Source organism: Chiloscyllium plagiosum, chromosome 9 (assembly GCF_004010195.1).
Source record: "Chiloscyllium plagiosum isolate BGI_BamShark_2017 chromosome 9, ASM401019v2, whole genome shotgun sequence".
NCBI classification, from domain to species: Eukaryota; Metazoa; Chordata; class Chondrichthyes; order Orectolobiformes; family Hemiscylliidae; genus Chiloscyllium; species Chiloscyllium plagiosum.
The window spans coordinates 3,707,059-3,722,524 of record NC_057718.1 but is presented as its reverse complement, the minus strand read 5'-3'; positions in this window follow the sequence as shown (position 1 = coordinate 3,722,524).

The following is a 15,466-nucleotide window of genomic DNA, read 5'->3' as shown; positions in this document are numbered from 1 at the left end:
AGGCCATTTGGCCCTCCAAGCCTGAACCGATCCAAATCCACTGTCTAAACCTATTGTCCAATTCCTAAGGATCTGTATCCCTCTGCTCCCCACCTACTCATGCATCTGTCTAGACATACCTGAAATGAAGCTACCGTGCCTGCCTCTACTACCGCTGCTGGCAAGGCGTTCCAGGCACCTACCACCCTCTGTGTAAAGTACTCACCACGTATACCCCTCTTAAACATTTCACCTCTCACTTTGAACACGTGACCTCTAATTATTGAACCCCTTACCTTGGGAAAAAGCTTATCTTCATCTACAGTGTCTAATACCCTTCATGATTTTGTATACCTCAATCAGCTTACCCCTCAATCTCCTCTTTTCTAATGAAAACAATCTTAACCTACTCAACCTCTCTTCATAGCTAGCACCTTCCATACCAGGCAACATCCTTGTAAACTTTCTCTGAACCCTCTCCAAAGCGTCCACATCCTTTTGATAATGTACATAGTATTCTAAATGCGGCTGGACCAAAGTCTTGTACAATTTTAACATGAACTGCAGCTCTTATGCTCAATACCCTGTCCAATGAAGGCAAGCATACCATATGCCTTCTTGACCACTCTATCCACCTGTGCAGCCAACTTCAGTGTACAATCAACCTGAACTCCCAGATCTCTCTGCTCATCAACTTTTCCCAAGGCTCTTCCATTTACAGTATAGCACATGGAAACAATAAAATCCCATTTATTCTAACACCAGCACTCTTCAATATTCACCTCCAAGGGAATATCCTTTTCTATCACGTTGATAAATTTAACCTAACTCTTTCTGTATTCAGAGGCTTGGGCCTCGAAAGGCTATCCCTTGATTATTCATATAAATGAACTGAATGAGAAAGTGAGGACTGCAGATGTTGGAGATCAGAGTCAAGAGTGTAGTGCTGGAAAAGCACAGCAAGTCAGGCAGCATCCGAGGAGGAGAAAAATTGACATTTCAGACAAATGAGCTTAAACTTTCTTAGTTTTAAGTAATCCCTTTAGACATCAACATTAATTTTGACATTGTGACATTACTCCGAATACACCCAAAAGCTTATGACTTTGTACTTTCGAGCTGTCTGTGTCTGTGAAACTGGAGACTCCTGTCTGACATTTTCCTTCTAATTCTCAGAGCCCTGCCAAGTTAATTTATCCACAGCCCCCACCAATACCCCTCAGGCACCAGCTCACAAAGACTGGCTCTTGTTAGGTGCAACTTGCTGTCCTAGGCCCTTCCTGAAAAAGGGCTTATGCTCAAAATGTCGATTCTCCTGCTCCTCGGATGCTGCCTGGCCTGCTGCGCTTTTCCAGCATCACACTTTTCAACTCTGGTCTCCAGCATCTGCAGTCCTCACTTTCTCCTGCAACTTGCTGTCCTCTCCAGGTGTCACCTTCTCATGAATCCCCAGGATCACTGTTGCAGACATTTCACATCGTCCTCCCACCTGCACCATTTCTCCCGTTACCTTTCCAACTGTTTATTCCTTCTGTTGATCTACTCACTTGTCCATGGTACTAGGAGGAAATCCAGATTCCTTTCCTAGCTTTCTAAACTCTGACTGCTTGAGCACGGTCCTATTTCTGCTTCTGTCATTGCAATATATTTGGAGTGAGACTGCTGACTGTTTAACCTCACCCCTTTCAGAGCGCTCTCCAGTCACTTGATAACATCACTGACAGTCGGACCAGATAGATAGCATGAACAATGGGTGCCTTCCTGAGGGTGCAGCAACACCTTTCTATTCCTCTGCACATTGAATCCATTGTGATGCTCTTTTTCAATGAATATAATAAGCCCCTGATATAGCTAGGGTTCCCATGGTAATATTGACTTGTTTCCCCAGGGTGATCATCATTCACACCAATCCCCAGAGCAGAATATTGGCTGGGGAGTGAGTTACACTCAGCGGGGCACTGTATATATGGTTTTACGTCACAGGGTAAACCTTCCTGCTTAACTTAAACTGGTAACACAGAAAAGATTTATCCCATGCAGTAATCTATGAAAGTTTGAGAGGCCAAGAAATTTTTAAAGTAAAAATTACAACAGTATTTCTTAAAGTATACAAAGATTAATTAACTAACAATTATTACAACTTCCTCTAACCTATCTTTTACTTTTCCTTCTATAATACTAGCCCGACAAGACCCTCGGTTAAGATTTACTGAAAAATCCAAATTTCAAGACCAGTCAGCTGTTGAATCTTCTCTTTACATCTTCCTCTGCAGATTTGCTCTCCAGGTCAGTGTTGATGCTTTTCTCTGTGCAATCTCCTTCTCTAGACAGGTCCCTCTCAGAGAGTTCTGACTAGCAGCCTACAATTGTTGGTCTTTTGGCAGTTCTCTCCCAACTTTTTGATTTTTCCTGGTCTTGTACTCTCAGAGCATTGGATTGTGACATTGGCTTTTAGTATTGTCAATTTACTAAATTCAAACTTGATTGGAGTTTGTTTTTTTTACTATAATTTAAATGATTGGCATTATTCAAATTTGTCTTTGTCTCCAGGCAACCAGCTACTCTAGCTGCTGAACCAAAAGGTGACATTGTATCCTGTTCAGAACAATGGGTGCTAGTTTTTAACTTTCTAAAAGGAAAGTGCACCCACATCTTCATAACATGCACTTTTTCAATCAACATCATAAGTCCCTGATATAGTCCTATGGTAATATTGACTAGTCTCCTCAGAGGGATCATCATTCACACCAGTCCCCAGAGCAGAATACTGGCTGGAGAGTGAATTACGCTCAGTAAGGCAATGTGTACATGGCACTGGGAGGATTGTGAAGAGTCTGGTTCAATGTCATTCTATACTCTGACCCAGCTGTACCTCTTCAAATATTTACATTAATAGTCATGTAAGATATTTAATTACTCAAACATGGTTTGATTGATCTGCTTCAACTCCACTGGTTCAATCTTAAACTCTTCCCTAATTAATACTGTCTCTTTGAACAATTGACAGCACACTGTAACCTGGAGAATTGATTCTGAAATTCTCGTGGTTTTCTTCCCTAAAGGTGAAAATCCTCCAGTCCTTCTCCAGTCTCCAAACTGGAATGGGTCACCAAGGGTCACACTGCCTGGTTACAATGCACCTTGAGAAACGTCACAGTGATAGACACCACTGCTAAATGGTATCATCAAAAACCATGGTGCCATAAGATGCGAATTTTAACACATGATAAACATGGCTCCACACAAGATTCACTGAACGATTCCGGTCTTCCAGAGATCCCTGCAATGACAGCTTCATTCTGACAATCACAAATATGCAGCCCAGTGACGCTAGAGTATATTACTGCTCAGTACAGGGAAAGATCTATAGGAGAGGAAGCCAGCTCAAAGTCACCAGTAGATAGTTTTCATAACAATCTGCTCCAACTATAACCTCTTGCCCACTGAATGAATTGGAGATCAATATATGATTTTCTTGAATTCGCTGCATTTTTGTAATCCCAAGAAATCCTGCCATTAGGATTTCATGAATCAATTTGTGAAATTTCATTCTAGAATTCAGACGAAGTGACCACCAAACAGATCTCTATCCATTCCCCATCGTCTGGTATTTGGGCTGAACAATATTTTTTCATTAACACTTTATCTTTCAATTAATAACACTAAGGGATTTCTGATTTCATTTCTGAGGACGCTGTTTGAACTCTCTGAATTCAGGATCCATTGGTTGCATTTCTGCTAAAGAAGATATTCTAAACCTATCAGCCTCATTCTGTTCACCTTCATTCTGTTAAATTAAACTTTTGCAAGATAATTCTGTGAACTGAACTTCCAAATCAATATGGTCATGGACTATTATTCCATAGTTCTAAATCTATGAACCTGAGTTCTAGAGGTAATACAATGAGGATAAAATCCAGGATGTTCCTTATGTCACATTTCAGTTTATTTCATCTTCTCTGGTTGTTCCACGGCACATGTTGAGGCTGATATTCTTGAACATGCCAGGTCATTCAAAACAAAATAAAATCCTTCTGTCAGAATGTGTTTTACTTTTCTCACTACAAACTCACCTCTGCATTTAACAAAGAACATAGTACATTACAGCACAGTACAGGCCTTTTGGCCCTCACTGTTGCAACAACCTGTGACATCAATCCAAAGCCCATCTATTCTGCACTATTCTATTTTTGTCTGTATGTCCAACCAAAGATCATTTAAATGCCCTTAAAGTTAGTGAGTCAACTACTGTTGCAGACAGTGCATTCCTCGCCCCTACTACTCTCTGAGTAAAGATACAATGCCTGACATCGGTTCTATATCTATCACCCCTCAATTTAAATTTATGTCCCCTCATGCTAGCCATTGCCATCTGAGGAAAGAGGCTCTCACTGTCCACCCTATCTAACCCTCTAATTGTCTTACATGTCTCAATTAAGTCACCTCTCAACCTTCTTCTCTCTAATGAAAACACCCTCAAGTCCTTCAGCTTTTCCTAGTAAGACCTTGCCTCCAGTCCAGGTAACATCCTAGTCAAGCTCCTCTGAACCCTTTCCAAAGCTTCCACATCCTTCCTATGATGCGGTGACCAGAATTGTACGTGATACTCCAAGTATGTCCACGCCAACGTTTTGTACAGCTGCAGCATGAACTCATGGTTCTGAAACTCAATTCCTCTACTAATAAAAGCTAGCACACTGTATCTCTTCTTAAAAGCTCTACCAATCTCTGTGGCAACTTTCAGGGATCAATGTACCTGGACACCAAGATCTCTCTGCTTATTTACATGACCAAGAATCTTACCATTAGCCCAATACTCTGCATTCCTATTGCTCTTTCCAAAGTGAATCACCTCACACTTTTCTGCATTAAACTCCATTTGCCACCTCTCCGCCCAGCTCTGCAGCTTTTCTACGTCCGTTTGTAACATACAACATCCTTCAGCACTATCCACAACTCTACCGATCTTAGTGTCATCCACAAATTTATTAACCCACCCTTCTAAGCCCTCATCCAGGTCACTTAAAAAATTACAAACAGCAGTGAACCCAAAACAGATTCTTGCAATACACCACCAGTAACTAAACTCCAGGATGAATATTTCCCATCAACCACCACTCAGCTAGCCAATTTCTGATCCAAACCGCTAAACAACCCCCAAAACCATGCCTCTGTATTTTGTGCAAGAGCCTACTGTGGGGAACCTTATCAAATGCCTTGCTGAAATCCATATAGACTACACCAACTGCTTTACCCTCATCCACCTGTTTGGTCACCTTCTCAAAAAAACTCAATAAGGTTAGTGAGGCATGATCTACCCTTCACAAAACCATGTTGACTATCGCTAATCAACATATTCTTTTCTCGATGATTATAAATCCTATCGCTTATTACCCTTTTCCAACACTTTACCCACAACTAATGTAAGGCTCAATGATTTATAATTATCAGGGTTGTCTCTATGTCCCTTCTTGAACAAGGGGACAACATTTACTATCCTCCAGTCTGCTGGGTTTATTCCTGTAGACAATGATGACATCAAAATCAAAGCCAAAGGCTCTGTAATCTCTTCCGTGGCTTCCCAGAAAATCTGAGGATAAATCCCATTTGTCCCAGGGAACTTACTTATTTTCAAACATTCCAAAATTGTGAGCACCTCCTCCATATGAACCTCAATCCCATCTAGTCTAGGAGACTGTATCTCAGTATTTTCCATGACAACATTTTTTCTAGTGTGAATACTGATGAAAAATATTCATTTCATGCTTCCCCTATCTCTTCAGACTCCACGCACAACTTTCTACAACAATCCTTGATTGGTTGTAATCTTACTCTAGTCATTCTTTTATTCCTGATATATCTGTAAAAAGCCTTTGCATTTTCCTTGAGCCTCTCTGCCAATGACTTCTCATGTCCCCTCCTGGCTTTTCTTCTCGCTCTCTTTAGGTCTTTCCTAGCTAACTTGTAAATCTCAATCATGAGCCTTACTCTAGTCATTCTTTTATTCCTGATATATCTGTAAAAAGCCTTTGCATTTTCCTTGAGCCTCTCTGCCAATGACTTCTCATGTCCGCTCCTGGCTTTTCTTCTCGCTCTCTTTAGGTCTTTCCTGGCTAACTTGTAAATCTCAATCATGAGCCTTCACAACTCATGCTAATTTAAGCCTTCTTCTTTCTCTTGACAAGAAATTCAACTTCCTTCAAAAACCACAGCTCCCTCACTCGACCACTTCCTCCCTGCCTGACAAGTACATTCTTATCAAGGACATGCAGTAGCTGTTCCTTGCATAAGTTCCACATTTCAATTGTGCTGAAGTCACTTTTTAATCCAACTCTGCATAATCTACATGAATGCCTCCAATTAATATTTATACTTTCACTAATCTCTTTGGAAGATAAACAGCATCTTTTGGCAGCATCAGGGACTGACTTGCTCCAGTGTATCTCAATATCTTTCTTGGTTTACCTCCTGGCTTTGAAGCTGAAGGAAATACTCCCCTCAAATATCAAACCCTCCGGTGGCCTCACTCTCCTTGTTCACATTTAAAAACAAATTCTCTGGACTGTCCTGATTTCCTTCTCTCTCATTTGTACATTCAAAGCATTCACGTTTTCTCTGCTCTACGTTATAGTGAGAATAGTTATTTATTTTTGTGATGTATCTTTGTCTGAAAATTATTTTGATATTCCTCTGATTCTAATCAGTCTCCCATTGAACTTTCAGCAATTGGCTTTGGCATGTCCAGTCTTACGAAGATGGGAGCATGTTAATTTATGTCAATCAGGGGAGGCATGATGACTCAATGGTTAGCACTGCTGCTTGACAGCGCCAGGGCTTGGTTCAAGCCTTGCACAACTGTTTGTGCGGGTTTGCACTGGCTTCCTCCCACAATCCAAAGATATGCACGTTAGGTGAATTGGCCATGCTAAATTGCTCATAGTGTTTAGGGCTGTGTAGGTTAGGTGCATTACTCAGGGGTAAATGTAGAGCAATAGGGTAGAGGAATGGGTCTGGGTGCATTACACCTTCGAGGGTAGGTGTGGACTTGTTGGGCTGAAGGGCCTGTAGGGATTCTATGATTCATTTTTTGTTTCTAGTCTTTTTCCTTTATTACTTTAAAATCCCTCTGTCCATTGTAGAATATAAACCTATAAGACAATTTGAAAAAGGAACAGGAGTCGGCCATTCTGCCCCTCAAGCCTTTCCACCATTCCGTAAGGTCATGGCTGCTCTGATATCTCCACATCCACATTCCTACATTTCCCACATAACCCTTGAATCCCTGATTGATGAAAAACCTATCCACCTGCATTTCTGCCCTTTCCTAGAAACTCATCAAGAAACTATCAAGCCCAGCCTTAAATATACACAAAGATTCTGCCCACACAAGTCTTTGTGGTAAGGAGCTCCAAAGTCTCACAACCCTCTGAGAGAAGAATTTCCTCCTCATCTCAATCTTAAACTGGTGCTGCCTTATTCTGAGATGAAGCCCTCTGACATGAGACTGTCCATGAGGGGAACCATCCTCTCAGCATTCACCTGCCAAGCCCCTTAATAATCTGATAGGGTTCAATGAGATCACCTCTCATTCTTCCAGTCCCCAGTGAGTAGAGCTCCAACCTGTTTAGCCTTTGTTCAAAAGACAATCAATCCCTCCCATCCCAAGGATTATCCCAATGAGCCTTCTCTGAACTGCCTGCAATGAAATGATAACTTTATTTTAATAAGGGACCAAAACTGCTGTCAGTACTCAAAACATGATCTCCCCAGCCCCTTGTACAGTTGCACTAAAAGTTCCCTATTCTTACACTCCAACCCCCTTTGTAATAAAGGCCAAAATTCCCTCCGTTTTCCTGATTACCTGCTGCCCTTGTTTGCTAGCTTTCAGAGTTTCATGGACAGCTAACCCAAAGTCCTGTTGTGTTGCAGCTTTCTGCAGATTTTCTCCATTAAAATAATTCCTTGTCCCATGGTTCTCCTTTCCAACTGGACAGTTGCAAATTTTCCCCATGTTATACTCCCAATGCAATGTCAACTCTCTTAATTTGTTGATATTTCTCTTCCAATTGTTTGTATCGCTCTTGGTTGGAAAACTGCAAACAGTTCAACCGTTCCTCTGCAGCCTTTGTTGTGGAAGAGTCACTCAATGTTCTATAAAAAAGAGGGGGCTGGGCCAGAATCCACCGAATCAACAGGGAACCATCGCGCAGCAAGACGCACTGAAAAAAAGACTTAACAAGAGGAAGAGCACAGATAACGGCAACAACAAGCGAGACAAACCCCGTAACAATCCCAGATATAGTGAACCAAATCCCCCATTCACCGAAAACACCATCCAACCAGCCAAAGACCCGATGGCTGGACCCCATATTCTCCTTAAGCTCCTCCCATAAATTCCACAGCTTACCCATTTGCCTGAGTAAAAGATCCCTCCGGGCTAATATTATTGGGAATAAAGGTACAACAATGTTCCCCAAACAGGACACAGACCTCACTTTCCTCAGCCAACAACCAGTCCAAGGCCTTCTGTGTCTGCAACGCCAGCCAACTGGTCATATCCAATTCCTCACCCAGCACAGAGATGGCGTCATCAGAGTAATTAATAAATCTCTGCTGATTTATATAGATATAACTAATCCACTCAGCATTTTTGCTAATCCTAGTGGCAGGGATAAGCAACTTCCAGCCCATGGCAATTGCATTCCTGGCCTTGAACGTATTGGGGAATCTATACAGACAATGTATACTGCCGGATCAGGGACATACCCATTTAGGGTGGTGCATAGTCAGTTGTGATAGGGCATTGGCACAACCGAGCGAGAACTGCCAGGTCTGTCAAATCGATGGACCCCCAAGTCAGCACAGCAGCAGAAAGGTGCAGGACTGGGGAGGAGGCCTTAGTGACCTCCCCCAACCCATCCTCAGCCATACAAGCAAGAGAAAGGTCTCCTTCCACAAACGCATCACCGATGTCCTCGGAGGCACCACCACCCCACAGGCCTCACTCACCGGCTACTAAAGGCCATGTAAAGGAGTAACAGGCCCCAACATGTCCTTTCAACCATCGCAGTCCCTTCTCAGCCCTCACAAATCTCAACCCTGGAGCCCATCTGTGCCTGAGGGAGAACCTGGATACAGTGACTAAGATGATATCACATGGATCGACCCTCCAATTGAATGGTAGTAGGCGACGCCCTGGTTACCGTAAAGGGACCCTCTCCCCTGAGGTCGTTCCACTTTCTCTGGAAAACCCGTACATACACCTGATCACCAGGTACAATAGGCCCCTTCCAGTTACCAGACACTGGCTCCCACAGTATTTCCTGTGTGGATTGACACATGCATCATAGTTAGCTGAACCCTGCGGGACCCCACTTGTCACCAGCTGCTATTCCGAAAAAGAACCTTTCATCCCAACTCTCTGCCTTCTGTCAGACAGCCAATACCCAATCCAGTAGCTCGCCTCGAACACCATGGGCCCTCACCTTACTCAGCAGCCTCCCGTGAGGCACCTTATCAAAGGCCTTTTTGAAGTCTAGATAGACAACATCCACTGAGTTTCCCTGGTCTAACCTACTTGTTACCTCTTCAAAGAATCCTAACAGGTTTATCAGGCACCACCTTCCCTTACTAAATCCATGCTGACTTGTTCTAATCCGACCCTAGATGGATTCTAGAATTTTACGTATAACCGAGGTTAGGCTAATTGGCCTATACTTTTCCATCTTTTGTCTGGTCATCCCTAATTATCTTTCTCAGCACTTCGCCTCAAGTACAGTGACCTAACTTATGAGTGTCTGAGATAAGAATGGTCAACAAAGGGGTAGGTGCCACCCACAAACCTTCCTCTGTGCACTGCACGCCCTCCTGGTTACACCTGGCCTCGATTTGTCCTCACAACAGCTGCTCTGCTAAGGTTGCCTCCCCATGCATTGCAATGATGTCGGCTATGGTTGGCCCCGGAGCTAAGCACACCTGGGGTGCAATGACAGCCGAAGGGCACCCAGAAGCCAGTCTAACCACTTCATCTGTTGCCTGATTACCCTTGACCACTAAATCACTACCTATCTTGTCTGCCTGACACTGTATAATAGCTAATGCTGCAGGCATCATCAATGCGGTCGCCAACTAAGCAATCTGCTAACAATGTTATATGGGAGCCTCATTGCTCTTCTGGAAGCCCCTTCACTTCCTTATCACTATAGGTACACTCTATAAATGCTGTGGGGTGACAACCTCACAGTGCCACTGCTCCCCTAAGACTTCACATAAAATCTCGTCAAACATTACTGTACAATGCAGCTCAGACTAGGGTGGCTGAGCCAAAGGCAATAAAGCTAAAGTGTCTGTACTCCCATTTTTCCCAAATTCCCCAAATATAACCATCTATGTCGCCTATCCAATATACATTGGCCTCCCTGGCGCCCTGCAACACTAACTGAGAATTCGCTCTGTCTACACTAAATCCCTTATGAATACATTCCAATTCTAATTCTAACTTCAATAAAGTGTTCCTACCTAGCAAATTAATTGGTGTCCCCCTAGAGACTAATAAAGGCAAAATGACTTATTATACATTTGTAAACTCACAGGAGTTGTAAACCTTGTCAACTGCAGTCAACCTGAAAACCCTACAATCTTAATACATTTGCCTGGCATGGGAAGGTGGGAGGCATACTGCTGTTGCACACAAGTATACATAACTCCAGTATCTATCATCATAGACGTCGGCTGTCCTTCTCCATTAACCTGTAAAATAGGTTCCTGTTCAGCCTCCCTTGTCATCATAAGGTATAGCCCCTTCCCACTTGGTTTTTTTGGCACCCCATATGGATTTACAGGCCCCATCAGGTCAGCAGGGAGTTACGGCAGGACAGCTGGATGTTCCTGACTCCTAGATCCTCCCTAGGGCCAGGAGGGCGCAGGCCAATATGGACAATCTCTCTTCAAATGGCCTAGTCGATTACACCCCCAACACACTACTCCTGATCCTCTCTGAATCTGACTTCCCAACATACCCTTTGGCTCCCCCACCCCCACCTCTCCGTTCCTGTCCTTGGAGACCCCAGTTCCATCTAAGCTGTTGATTAATTTTGTTTTGCCCTTGGTATGGTACTTGTGGAAAAGTCCCTCCAAAAACGTGTATCAGCATGGGGTTCTGTGGCCCTTGCCAGGTGGCTTTAGAGGGGATCTCCCTGGACCAGTATGGTTTTCATTGCATTAGTATCGATCAACCCAGATGTCACAGGCAAGGTGGTCTCGCTTATCTCTCTTTCTTTCTTTTTAGGATCCTCAAGGTGTAACAATGTCAACTTCCTTTGCACCGCCTCCTGCTGTTCAGCCAGCCTCTTTTTGTCTATCCAGTATCTTTAGACTGCATGGACTACATGATTTCTAAATTCCTGGACGTCAGACCCACTACCTCCTCTAACTTAGATTTGACTTGAGGGGCATTGCCTCAACAGTAGCAATTGCGGTTAACAGTTGACTACCTTCCACAACTTGTTCTATTTCAAGCCTCCAACTTTTCAACTGGTTGTCCAAATTGGCTGCTGGCTTTTCAGTGTCTCCCAGAGGCTTTGGGATCAACCTTAGGTGGGTTACAGTCTAAGGGCCTGCCATAACCTTTGTCTTACTCAATAAAACCCAACACCATCAATCATCGGATTGTTCACAACATGCTTCAGGTGGGCTCAGTCAATTATCTCCCTTAATTTCAGGAGTCACACCACCTGTATTAGCAGTGCCTTCAAATCCCCCACAGCCAACAACTGCCATGTGGTTTCATATTCAAAGGCTCTAATCCAAGTTCCTACTCCATCATGTAAACTTGGCAACCCATTTCTCAGCATTTCCAGATCCTGGGTTCCCCAAGGAATGTATAGCAGCTGTCTCCCCCCTTTTATAAACAATGACAGCATCCTCATTCCAGAAGTAATTCACCAGGAAGTCCTCCAGTTTTCCTGCTTCATTTTAACCTTCCAGAGAGCCCTCCAAGAACAGCTTCATTCTGCCCATTACAAATGTGCAGCCCAGTGATGCAGCCAACTCCACCTGCAATGTGGAGGGCTACACCCAAACAATTACTGCCCCTCAGTTTAATCTATAAGACCATAAGATGTAGGAGCAGAATGAGGCCATTTGGCCCATCGAGCCTGGTTCGCCATCATGGCTCACATTTTTCTCAACCTCATTCACCTGGCCACTCCAAATAACCTTTGACCCCCTTACTGATCCAAAATCTATCTATCTATCTCAGTCTTAAATACACTCAATGACTTGGCCTCTACAGCTCTCTGTGTATTGAGTTCCACAGATTCATCACCCTCTAGCTGATGAAATTCCTCCTCATCTCAGCTGCCATTGTGGAATGTCACCCAGACTAATATCTCCCCATGTGACTCCATGTGAGAAACCATGCAAGGTTTCCTGTGTTAAATGCCCAATAAAACTGCAAGGTGTTCTTATTCAATCAGGTTTGAGCCAATCTACTCATCAGCTTCTACATTTTGACCTAATATGGCTTTCAAATGTTGTAGTAAGAGACTGGAAAATGACATCATGAGCAACAGGGTACAACAGATATTGCCTGTGGTTTGGGTATTTTCTTCTTGTTTATCTTTGTCAATTATGTTTTGACAGAGCGAGTTCAGCAGATATTTTCAATTGTGCTTGATTTCACTGATACAACCAATTGCTGAATAAAAAAATTAATTATCTGACCATTAAACTGTGTGTCTGTGTTTTTGAGCTAAATAATTGAAAAGTCTGACCAGGAGCTGCTGGCAGCTTGTGCACATTTGAGGTGACAAAGTTTTCCCCTCCCATATCACCCTAACCCACTGTGTATTCATGTGTTATCAACAACTGCCTTGGAATGAACAGAAACAGAAATGACAAATGGCTCAAACCATTTGTCTGAGAGAAGCTGCTGCCCTTGAGATGTGTGACCAATATCAGAATCAGGGTGGCACGGTGGCTCAGTGGTTAGCACTGCTGCCTCATGGCGCCAGGGACCCGGGTTCGATTCCCACCTTGGGCAACTGTCTGTGTGGAGTTTGCACATTCTCCCCATGTCTACGTGGGTTTCCTCCCACCGTCCAAAGATGTGCATGTTAGGTGAATTGGCCATGGTAAATTGCCCATAGTGTTAGGTGCATTAGTCAGGGGTGAATGTAGAGGAATGGGTCTGTCTGGGTTGCTCTTCAGAGGGTCAGTGTAGACTTGTTGGGCCGAAGGGCCTGTTTTCACACTATAGGGAATTGAATCTAACCAGGGGGCTGTGGCATGCTAGCAGTGTCCCTAACTATGAACCACAAGGTCAGGGATCAAACCCCACCCTGTGGTCCAGCACACCCTCACAGGTTGCTGAGAAGTAATTTCTGGCTCTGTATTTAACTAATCCTGTATTCTGCTTGGTGATCTCCAGCTGAGACTACAGTGATTGGCCATGGGTTAATCACACATTGTGATCCCTGGATCTATTTTCAAGGATTCTCCAGTTAAAACTGTCTCATTTCTCCATTGTCCTTTTCCCTTTCAGACGCTGCTTCAGACCAAACCATTTGATCAAGTTTCTGAAGCAGAGTCACACTGAACTGAAAACATTAACTCTGTTTCTCTCCCCACAGACACTGCCAGACCTGCTGAGTTTCTCCAGCAATTTCAGTTTTTTAATCAAATGTTTTGGTTTATTGTCTTGCGACCACATTTCTTTATTGGTGTTAACATTTGTTCATTTCCTCACTTTTGAAACGTTTTGCCATCATTTTACTGAGTACACACAGCTACATAAATGGCAGTTGTTGTAAAGTTGGGGGTTTGGGAACTGTGTTTTTTTAATAAATGTTTTGAGCATTCACAGGGTCGCAGCAAATGTGTGAATTCTCGAAGTTTAGGTGACTGGTTGTGAGGAACTTGCAACAAATAAGTAATTACCATCACGCCTGAAATAAACCTTTCTGGGCCACATTTAGAAAATCCAGCCACTAGTATCCTCCCTCAGAAGACAGCAGCGGTTGGTTCATTGTCACTGCTTCCCCTTTACTAACACTTTAACTTCTTGAACTTCTGAGAAATGAGACATTAAAGAAGCTGTTGTTGGTTGGGACACTTTATGTTGCGTTGTTTTAACTGAACGTACAATAAACTGTGTGGAGAAACAGGGCTGTCACTCTGTTGAGATGATCAAAATACTGCAGATGATGGAAACCTGAACCAAATACAGAGAATGCTGGAGAAACTCAGGATGTCTGGCAGAATCTGCCAAGAGGGAAACAGAGTGAATGTTACATGTTTGATCTGACTCTTCTTCACAATTCTACGTTCACCGGAAATCAGGCCGTTATTTCAGTTATTTTGTTCAGAATACTATATGCAGAAAAATAAACACATTAACTTTGCCTTTTTAACATTATTTCCCCTGGTGACCCTGTTCACTGCTGTTTTTCTGTGTTAGTATCCTCTGTCTGTTCCTGTCCCATTCTGGTTAATGTAGCTGCTGTCTCCTCTTGCTTTGTCAGCCCCCAGCACTTTCTCCTGAATCCTGCCCCCTTCTAATTAGTTGAAAATCCTCTCTCCAGCCCTAGTTATTCAATTCATCAGGGGCACTCATCCCAACAGGGTTCAAGTGAAGCCTGACACAGAAGAACAGCCCCCTTTTACCCCAGTACTGGTGCCAGTGCCACACAAACTGAAACCCATTCCACTCAGACTGAACTCTGAGCCATGTGTTGAACTGCTTGACTGTATTTACCTTGTGTCAGTTTGTTGTGGCTCAGGCAGTAATCCAGAGATTCTTACCTTGGAGATTCTGCTTTATCATTTAGCTCCCAATTGGTCACAGTCTTTCAGTGAGACCTCCTTTCTTGTGCTCCCAGTATCATTGGTCCCAACATAGACAATGATGAGTGGATCCTTCTCCTCCCTCTCCAAGTTCTTCTCCAGTCCTGTGTAAACTAGACACAATCTCCCTGACATGACAAGGGGAACAATCTGAATGATTAATCTGGGGTCAAGCAGTTACTGTTGGACACTCACAGTAAGATAAATCAACTTTGAGGAAGGGTGAAAATTATTATATCAAAGAAATAATGAGAAGCTAAAGAAGCCTGAAATTGCAATATTTACTCAACAGCCCGTGTAAAGGCAAATGGTTTTTGTTTCAGAAATGTGTTGATACAGGCCCTTTCCTGTGATGTACTCTACTTGAATCTTTGAGGCCAACATCCCATTTGCCTTCTTCACTGCTTGTTGCACCCACACACTTCCTTTCAGTGACTGATGTACAACGACACCCAGGTCTCATTGCACCTCCCCTTTTTCCCAATCTATCACCATTCAGATGATAAACCTGCCTTCCTGTTTTTGTACCAACGGGTATAATCTCACATTTATCCATATTATCCTGTAGCTGCCATGCATATACCCACTCACTCAGCCTGTCCAACTCACACTGCAGCATCTCTGCATCCTATTTGCAGCTCTC